Raw genomic sequence first — 10,167 nt, 5'->3', positions numbered from 1 at the left:
TGGCAGCATTATTAGAAGAGGAGGCATGTGAAATTCTATATGCTACTTTATTAATGTGGGTAGCAATGTAATTTCTCAGATAGTTTTGTCTGACTTTAAGCATCAGTGGAAGTAAATTTGAGACACGTTTCATTATAATTTAACTTATGGCATGTCTGAATCAAGTGTCACCCATCATTAACTAACCACCTACCACCTACACATACATTTTCACATACATGTTTGCTTATTGAGGTCAACCTATCATGTCTTATGTTCCCCTAAGCACCTCCTGAGTCCCCGTTTCTCACAGCCCTCTCCCTATTTTGTCTCCTTTCTCACCTGTTTTCTTTTGGCCCTGCTCTCAATGCTCTCTCTCTGGTCCCTAAACTACCCTGTTCCCACTTGAATGAATGAAAACAAACTGACTTTGAAACATTTAAGTAGATCCCTTGCCTTGACATTTTTGACATCATGAAGGTCAATATTGCCTTCACTCAAAGCCAAAAACCGTTCCAGATTTATATGAATTAAAGCTACCTGTGGACCAAGAGATCTTTGACCTTGACTCTATCTTAAGTTGATTACTAGGCAATTATGAAGAATAAAGAATAACAATATCTAACTAAAAAGGTCATTATGAAGATTAAATGAGATTTTGTCACTGTGTTTCACTCTAATCAAGGTAATGTATTAGTCTGACTTAACTAGGCTTTCCCATAACAATCAGACTCTTGTCTCAGGACAAATGGTGTAAGTTTAAAATCATTTACATAGTTCTGACCTAACATTTGTAAATACTTATATTTAAATCAGAATGTAGTTTTCATATAAAAGAGTCATCCATTGGCCTAGTAACTGGCTTCATGTCATATTCAGAAAAATAATTCTAATTATAAACATAAACAATATTGTTTTAATGTAATATGTATCACCAAAGTAACAACTAATGGATCAAATTAACAATTTCCAAAGAAATATGTAAATGAAGTAGATGTAATAACAGTCTTCTTATCCATAGGCTTTTTGCTGTAAAATTAATTCTATGGGTAGAGATAATCATCTTCTTTATTTGAATTTGATCATTTTCCATATAGAAAATTTAAGAGTAACAACTTCAAAACAGGCCAGGCATGTGGCTCATGCCTGTAATCCCAGCACTTTGGGAGGCTGAGGCGAGCAGATCACTTGAGGTCAGGAGTTCGAGACCAGCCTAGCCAACATGGTGAAACACTGTCTCTACTAAAAATACAAAAACATTAGCCTGGCCTGGTGGCAGGTGCCTGTAATCCCAGATGCTTGGGAGGCTGAGTCAGGAGAATCGCTTGAACCTGGAAGGCTGAGGTTGCAGTGAGCCAAGATTGTGCGCCATTGCACTCCAGCCTGGGTGACAAGAGCAAGATTCAGTCTCAATAAACAAACAAACAAAAAACGTGAGTTCATACTAACTGTCTCCAATTCTAAGCCAATACTGCACCATACTAGTATACTAGTCTCTTTCTCTTGTGTGTCTGTGGATTTTCACTCCAAAAGTGGGAAACCTGGCTCCCACCATGTACCATTCATGTACTTAATTTTTTGATTCCATTATACATGTACATCAGTATCAGAATTATTTCCTGTACACCTATGAAAAACAACTTCATCAACCATAGTATAGAGCTCATGTGCAGTTTCTTTTACCTTTAGTCTTACAGACTCTACTCGTTTCCAAAGTCAACATCTTTTGCCTTCACCCTCCTGAGTGAGGTGGTTGCTTTTCTTTCTTTTTTTTTTTTTTTTACAATTGTAATGCAGATATATTCTTGTTACGATCTCCATTTCTTCCTGAGATCCTTCAATCTCATATATAATTTTTTTGTAATTTCACACTTTAGGGTTCACTCTTTCTTCAGTAAAGTTCTATGGGTTTTGACAAATGCATAATGTCATGTATCTGTGATTACACTATTACACAGAATCGTTGTACTATCCTAAAATTCCCCTTTGCTTCACCTATTCATCCCTTCCCCCTCCCCCACGACCCCTGGCAACTACTGATTACTTTATCGTCTCCATAGTTTTGTCTGTTTCAGAAAGTCATATAACTGAAATCACAACGGTATGTAGCTTTTTCAGATTGGCTTACATCATTTAGGAAAAAAAAATTTCTAAAGCAAGTAATTAAGGTGTAATTCTTTTAAAGTTTAGAAAAGGAGTATAAATATCCAGTAAAGATTAAAGTTTATAAGAATCAAATTTAAAATACATGGTCTTTATAGCACTCAGAGTCACTAGGATATGATAGTTAATACCCAACAAGCATTCTTTCTGAAAAGGTCCTTAATTCCTAACCCTGTAAATCAAGGCAGGAACTGTCCGCAGGAGCACTGGCCAGTCTTAATTGCTGGGGATGGCTGGTCTAACGAGAGAGGTAACTTCTAAAGAAACTAGGATTTATCCACAGCTAGAATTCAAACCATTTAAGGGATATGGTTAAGAGAGTAATTTCATTCTAAATTTGTTATTTCAATACCAGACCTTTTGAGAAACCATATTATGTTTAAAAACCAAATACCCATAGGTATGATACAGTCAAAAATATCCTCCACATGGTTTAATAGCGTACTATTTAAAGTGCAAAAATTATACCACACAGAAGCATGAGAAAGAAATGTAATGATCAAGCGGTTAAAGGGAATGTATTCTACTTAAGGACAAACGATTTTTTCTTGAAAAATAGCATTTAGACAAACTGCAAGCAAAAATATATTTAAGACATTAAAAACAATTATTGTTAAGCCAACGTCATTAGGTAGGAGAATGTTATTTGAATTTAATGCTGGAGTCTAGATAGATAAAAATAAATCCTTATGAATTATTCAAATAGGAGATGCAGACAGTATTTTGTTTTCAGACTCCTAGGTACCACTCTCACTACAGTTCTGAGTCAACTACTTGTATTGTGGTGTCCTTAACTCATGCCAAAGCCAGGAAGTCCTGAACCAGAAATCTTCCAAGAAAGCCTATTCTTATGCGATATTTAATCTGATCTTTTTGGCAAGTAAAGACTAAGAATAATTTTGGATTGGGCTTCTGAACTTTTTGGCTGCTTATCTAAAGCGAATAGAACCAAACTACTGAAGGCTTTTGTACTTAAAACAAACAAACAACAACAACAACAACAACAAAACACACTTCTTCAGGGAAAAAAAGATAATTATATTGTTTCTTTAAAAACTAATTCAAAGGAGATTTGAGATATGCCTTCTAGATTTAGGCCAGAAAATTCTATTTTTTCTTATGATTAGAGAATAATAAGAAATAAATACCTATGGGCTTCTCTCAGAATAGGTATATCTTTCTCAAATTCTTTAAGATATCTAGAATAAAACTATGACACTACAGGGATTATTTAAATTTGAAAGGTTTGGGAAACTGAGAGTACAAAAGCCTGGTAACAGTTGTCAAATTATCTAAGATTTTGTTTAGCTGAGACCTTTAGAAATTACTTTTAGCCAATAGAATGGAGGCAATTTTTTATAGAAATTAACATTTTTCACCTACAAATTGGCATATATTTAAAAATTATAATGTGAAAAAAGTGAGAATATAAGGAAACAGACACCTATACATTTTTGGTGAGAGAATAAACAATTCTTAGAATATTTTAGTAATAAACTATTATTTATTTATGGTTTTTAAAAGTAAAAAACCATTAAACCATGTGTATCTTCAACTCAGTAATTCTATTGTCACTCTGGGAATGGGTCCGATTTAGTTACAAGGATATTCATCAGATCACTTACAATGAATGGTACATATCAGAAACATCAAAATTTCCAACAATATGCATCCTTGATTCTAATAAATAAAAAAAGAACATAAATGATCCTTCTAAACCTTTTAATTTTACCAATAACCTTATTGGGTAAGTGCAATTCTATTCCCACTGAGGAAATTTACATGTGAGGAGATTAAGTAACTTGCTTGAGTTCATATCCCCGATAAGCAGCAGAGCTGGGATTTGAACCTAGGTTACCTCAGTCCAGAGTCCATACACTTAGTCACAATGAACTATGGTTATTGCTAATATTGACTGTGTTCCTACTATGTTCATCAAGCTGAGCATATCACTTGTCGTATTAATCGCTGTAGTTCTCACAACAACGCTACAGACACTCATTATCTCTATCTAATTCTTAAATAAATTGCAGTCATTATCAGTAATAGAAATATTTCTTCCAAGCTTGCTTTCTGCCATTAACCCTTACCCCTGTTCTTGCTGTTCCAGTTAACAAATAATTCATCAAGCATGGGACACTAAGACTTTCTTCACTATTAGAAATCCATTCCTCCTTGAGATCTGGGGAGGTACATGTAGACTTGAATATCTTCCCTTGATTAATTTCAAAATCATTCTCTTGAAAAGATATTTTTTATAGAACTGTATTTTAAGGAAGTCGCCCTCTTCTAGCTTAACTGAAGATGGAAGAGGGTGGATATATTTTTATTCAGATTAGCATGTTTCAGCTAGGCAAATGGAGTCAATGTGCCTTTTTTTTTATTTTTTTTTATTTTTTTTGAGACTGAGTCTCGATCTATCCCCAGGCTGGAGGGCAATAATGGCATGATCTCAGCTCACTGCAACCTCTGGCTTCTGGGTTCAAATGATTCTCCTGCCTCAGCCTCCTGAGTAACTGGGATTACAGGTGCCTGCCACCATACCTGGCTAATTTTAGTATTTTTAGTAGAGATTGGGTTTCACCATGTTGGCCAAGCTCGACTTTAACTCCTAACCTCAGGTCATCCGCCTGCCTTTGCCTCCCAAAGTGCTGAGATTACAGGCATGAGCCACCACACCTGGCATCAATGTGCCTTTTATGTCATATTTCACTAGTTAGAATCTGTATATTACTTTTGAAATTAAAAAATTAATACTGAGGTTTTTTTATTTTAAAGTGAATGTACCTGAAAGAAGAAATGAATAACTTCTTGAGTTATGAACCAAACCTCTATCTCAATCTCCATAATATATTCAAATAACAACTGGTCAACGCTGCAGCTATAGTTTAGCACCGTATTTGATCATTTAATATTGTGCTCTTTGGCCCAGCTAGTTCTCTTACTTTGTGACCTTTAATCCTCTTTAGGAAATAGCTACAATGCTTTTTGTAAAACAGAATTTCTGCCTCTGCAGAAAGATTATATAATAATAACAATATTATCCCCCCAACTCCTTCAACTTTAATTTTAACCCTCAGTCCAGCTCATCAGATCAGATCAGAGTTTGGTCCTTATTAAAAGTGTTAAATTTTTGTAACTTATAGCAAAGACAAGAGCAGGAAACAAGTTTTGCAATTTAAAACATTTTGAGAATCAAAAAGCAAGACTTTGACTGACTCTGGTAATAAAGTTAATGCATAAATAATCAATACAGAGGATTCTTGGACTAAAAAGGGAAGAATTAGTTTAAGAGGAAACTAAGGATTAACAATGCATTGATGAGTATCCACGAATAAGAAGCTTGTGCCTGTCTCCAATTCCAGAGCCTGTAAGGGCATGAGAGGAAGGGTGATGAGCTGATGGGGGAGATAGAATTAAATACCTCATACAGCTATTGTATATTTTAGAGTATAGAATGATAGTTATCTTACTTTAGCATGCGTCAGAATCACCTAGAGGGCTTGTTAATCCACATATTGTTGAGTCCACATTAGGGATTCTGATTTAATAGATCAGCGGTGGAGCCTAACAACTTGAATTTCTAGCAAGTCTCAGGTGACATCAATGATGCTGATTAGGGAACACATTTTAAAACCACTGACATAGAGGACTTGTCTTTTATTTCCCTGGTGTGCTGAATACTGTCCATTTACCCCTCCAGATCTACTTTCTGCTGTTCTCCACATTGCTCTGAATTCCAGGAGGCTGTTCCTGAGCAATATGAGTGAATCAATGGATCCCCTTCTCCTTTGGTTCCCAGTTGTTTTGAACTAATGGAGTATACTAACAGAAGGGAAAGAAGAGAATGACATTGGTTATTTATTCCCTAGGCTCCCTCTCTGCCCTGTCACTGCAGATTGACTGCCTCCCTAAAGAAGAACACAGAAAGTATCATGAGGCCCTCTCCAGCCTTTCATTATTGTTCTCTTGACTTGATCCTTACACCTACAGGTGGTAACAGTTTCCATTGCCTTTAGCCCTGGGTTCCTGGAAATTCCTTATTGTGTTCCCAGAACATGCCCAGATATTTATAAATAGTCTCTTTTTTAGTCTGATCAAATTAGTATTTCCAGCATAACAGATGCTTCCTGTCAGTACCCTAATACAGCAGGATAAGTGGTCATGCTTAAGCAATTGCTTCCCCTACATCCAAAATGTCTAGGATGAGAAGGTCTACAATAGCTCTGCTAAGTTTTCTGTAGTCCTGAACCTGAAAGCTTTATATATCTCTCTCAAGGATGTGAAGAGAATGGTCGTGGAGGAAGGAGGTTCCTTATTATGTAGTGACAGAAAGTTTAGTAACACTGCCACCAGCAGTAATGTGGAAAGCAGAAAACAACCAAGTGCATCACTTAAAACTGTGGATATAAGCATGCCACTTCAAGTGCAATTGATGACCGGCCATTCCGAGCCACCAGACAGAATGTATATCCCTCTGGTCAACTATCCTCTCAAGTAGCCAAGGAGATTTCAAGGCAGTGTGTTGAAGTTGCTGCTTTATTTCTTCTTGTTGCATGTATTAGAATGCAAGACAGATATGCTGAAGGAAGAACTGTTAACAAAATGGAGCCAAGGATTGTCAAAGTTGAATATTTCCAATTCTCTAAGTGGCTAAAATTAAAATATTAAGAGATTAAGAAATTGCCCCTGGATGTAAAGATCATCTCAAGGATACTATGAGAGGAACATGGGCCATACACAAAGCTGAGGGTGTGACTATAAAATTTCTTAGGACTTCATAAAGAGCTAAGGCATTGTCTCAGAAAACCACTTGATCATACAATGGCTTTTGTCTAATGGAATGAACCTCAATAAGTCATTAAGTTCAAATTAAAGTTAATTTGTTACTCAGCATTAGATAACTAATTGTAGTATACTGTAAGAGCCATATTGTGGCTACAAGATTAATGATTGTCATGAGGCCCACTCAAACAGCTTGCAGGGCTGACGCTGTGTAATACACTGTAGCCCAGGGATTTCCAGGAGACCAAATCACCTCAGCACAGACACAATTCTCATAAACCTTAAAAGAAAACTTACCCTTATAAGAACAGCTTAAACTCTCTTTATGAAAGAAACACCCGTTAACTGACCTGGACTGAAAACCTTCCCATTCAGGCAATCATCTGACCCCTAACTCTATCCAGTTCATGCCACTGGGCTATTCCTGCTGTCTGTCTTATAAAAGCACTGCATTAATAGCTTGAACATCAGATGGCATCTAAGACTCATCTTTGACATCAATCAGATTGATGGGGAAAAGTTGCCTCTGGGGAAACTGATTAACTGGGACCGCCCAAGAGCCCCAGACATGACTACTACACTATGTTGTTGAAATTTGGGTTATTGTTCGTTATTGTTTCACATAACTAAATTTGAGTCCTGAGAATGCACATCTGCAGCATTTTAATATCCCAAAGGAAAACACAAATTCGACGGGATCAAAACTGAATTCTCATTCTCTGCCTCATTTCATGGACTAATCATCCATCTTCTCAGTCACTATATAGTCCCTTCTTGCAGCTCTCAACTCCTGACACACACACACACACACTCATACTCACACTTGCATTCGGTAACTAGATATAACAGATTCTGCCTCCTTAATGATGCCCAACTTTCATTCATATCTTAGTGAAATGCTTTTTGCCTGGATTATTGCAAACCTGACTGATCTGATGGCTTAGTTTCTCACAGATACATCCACAATGTTACTACAAGAGGGATTATCCTAAAATGAAAATCAGGTTATAGCTCTTTCCTTTATAAAGAACTTTATTGGTTTTCAGGAGAAAGCTCAGATACAAGTCTTCCCATATTTTGATTCCTGACTATATTTCTGCTTTATCCTCCACAACCTTCTCACATAGATCCTTTCCTCTGACCATACTAGTTTACAAAACACATAATGTTTTCTTTCTCTGTGCTTTTCATACATAAGATATACACAATGGAAGTTGCTCTTTCTTTACTTCTCTCACTAGCTAATTCCTTTTCACAGTTTGAAACAGCACCAATATAATGTCCCTAACTTATTGGTGTGTGACATTAATCAAATTTCTTGAAATTTCTGAGCCTTTATTTTCTTATAAGTGAATGGAGATTATAGTAGTATCTATATTCTGAGCTGGAAGGGAGGATTAAATGAGATATTGGATTAAAAGAGTTTATCAGAGTGTCCAGTATGATATCGTTGTTGTGTGTTTTCATAGCACCACATGAAGAGATTTCTTTTTAGAACACTATGACCTTGTTTAAAGAGAAATGATGTTAGGATGCTAACATCCTAGGATACTACTTGAAACCTCAGAGTCATACGTGTCACTTCAAATGCAAACAACACATTCTTCTCAACCAGCCATTCTGAGCCATTTGACAGAATACAAATCCTCTGGTCAACTAAGTACTCTCAAGTATTATTATTTCCATATTTTTTCCTCTATGAACCTCCTTCCTAATTATTTTCAACACTCCTTTTGAAAACAATGTTTCATTAAAATAAATTTCACATTCCCATATTCTGAAAACACTCCCTCTACAATCTCGTCTTACACTAAAATCTTCCTCTTGCCCCAAAGCCTTTTGAAATGATGGGTGTTCATTTTCCCACAATGTGTTTATCAAAACATCACAAAGACAATATTTGCATTCTCCTCTTTCCCCTTTTCTGCGGCTACTTCTAGACCATTGCTTTTCTACATTTATGAAAAGTGAACAAACAGCAAAAATTCTCTTTAAAGTTCTGGACATTCCCTCACAATGTGCTGCGTCTTTTTGGATAGAGTCTGATCTCATTTTTTATGCCTTACCTTTTGTTATCTTTTTAAAAACACTGGTAGCCTTTGTTTCTTTTTGGTGTGTTCCTGCTATTTGCTGTCATCTGCTGGTTTTTCTTCATGGTGAAGTGCTTACTTGAGTATGTTTGTGATCCGGATTGTGACTTTATCTTCAGAGAATCTCGAGAATGTGTCTTCCTCCAGAGTTGTGTTATTTTTACAGAACTGTACAATTATCATAAAATTATTATAGAAAGTGGACATTATTACTCTTACAATATTGTTTCACAGTTTTTGGCTTCCAGATCCTACAGAGAGAGTAAATTCAAATCTCAAAATCACAAGGCAGAAGGCAGAAGGCATGGATACAAATAACCAAGGAGACTCATTTCCCATCCTCACCCCAGGACAAAACAGAAAAACCCCCATGTCATCCTCTCTGCTGTGTCAGAAAACCATGGTTGAAAAATGCCTATCCTGACAGGCAGTTTGTTTCTGATACACCATTTGATTGAGGTTGTATCCCTGGCTTTAAGGAGAAGACTCAGAACTTCTATCTCAACATAACTTAAGGCTGAATATCCTCTTTCCAAAGGCATGTAAAAGCCAAGTCCTTGGCTACTAAGATTGAAAAATACCCGCAGGCAACTGCAAAATAAACTCTTACTGTTCTGGTTTTCATTTTCCTCTTGGTTTCTAAGTTCCAGAGATTTCCTTATGTCTACATAGATGTGTGCTTGTATGTACGTATTTATGTATGAATATATTCTTGCAAGGTCAGTTAGGCATTTAAATGGATATTTGTTATATTGTATCCAGCAATTCCAGGTGATACAGAAGGGTTTTCAGGTTTTCTAGTCGACCACATTGACAGAAATGGAAGTCTTCTGGTCTATTTCCCTATTTTTTTTTTTCCTTATGGTTTCTTCTTACTTCTAGTTTCGGCTTATTCAGAGCTTTTCATGGCCCTGCTAACAACTACATTCTCTTTACCACATGAATACCATGCTTCAGAGATTTCACTATTGATACGCCCAAGAGAAAGGAGGGTTTGTCCTAGCTAATGACAATTATTTCCTGCTTAAAAAGAGCTTTGCCGCAATAAACATACATGTGCATGTGTCTTTATAGCGGCATGATTTATAATCCTTTGGGTATATACCCAGTAATGGGATGGCTGGGTCATATGGTACTTCTAGTTCTAGAT

Source organism: Theropithecus gelada, chromosome 4 (assembly GCF_003255815.1).
Source record: "Theropithecus gelada isolate Dixy chromosome 4, Tgel_1.0, whole genome shotgun sequence".
In the NCBI taxonomy this organism is placed as follows: domain Eukaryota; kingdom Metazoa; phylum Chordata; class Mammalia; order Primates; family Cercopithecidae; genus Theropithecus; species Theropithecus gelada.
This window is presented reverse-complemented; position numbering follows the sequence as displayed.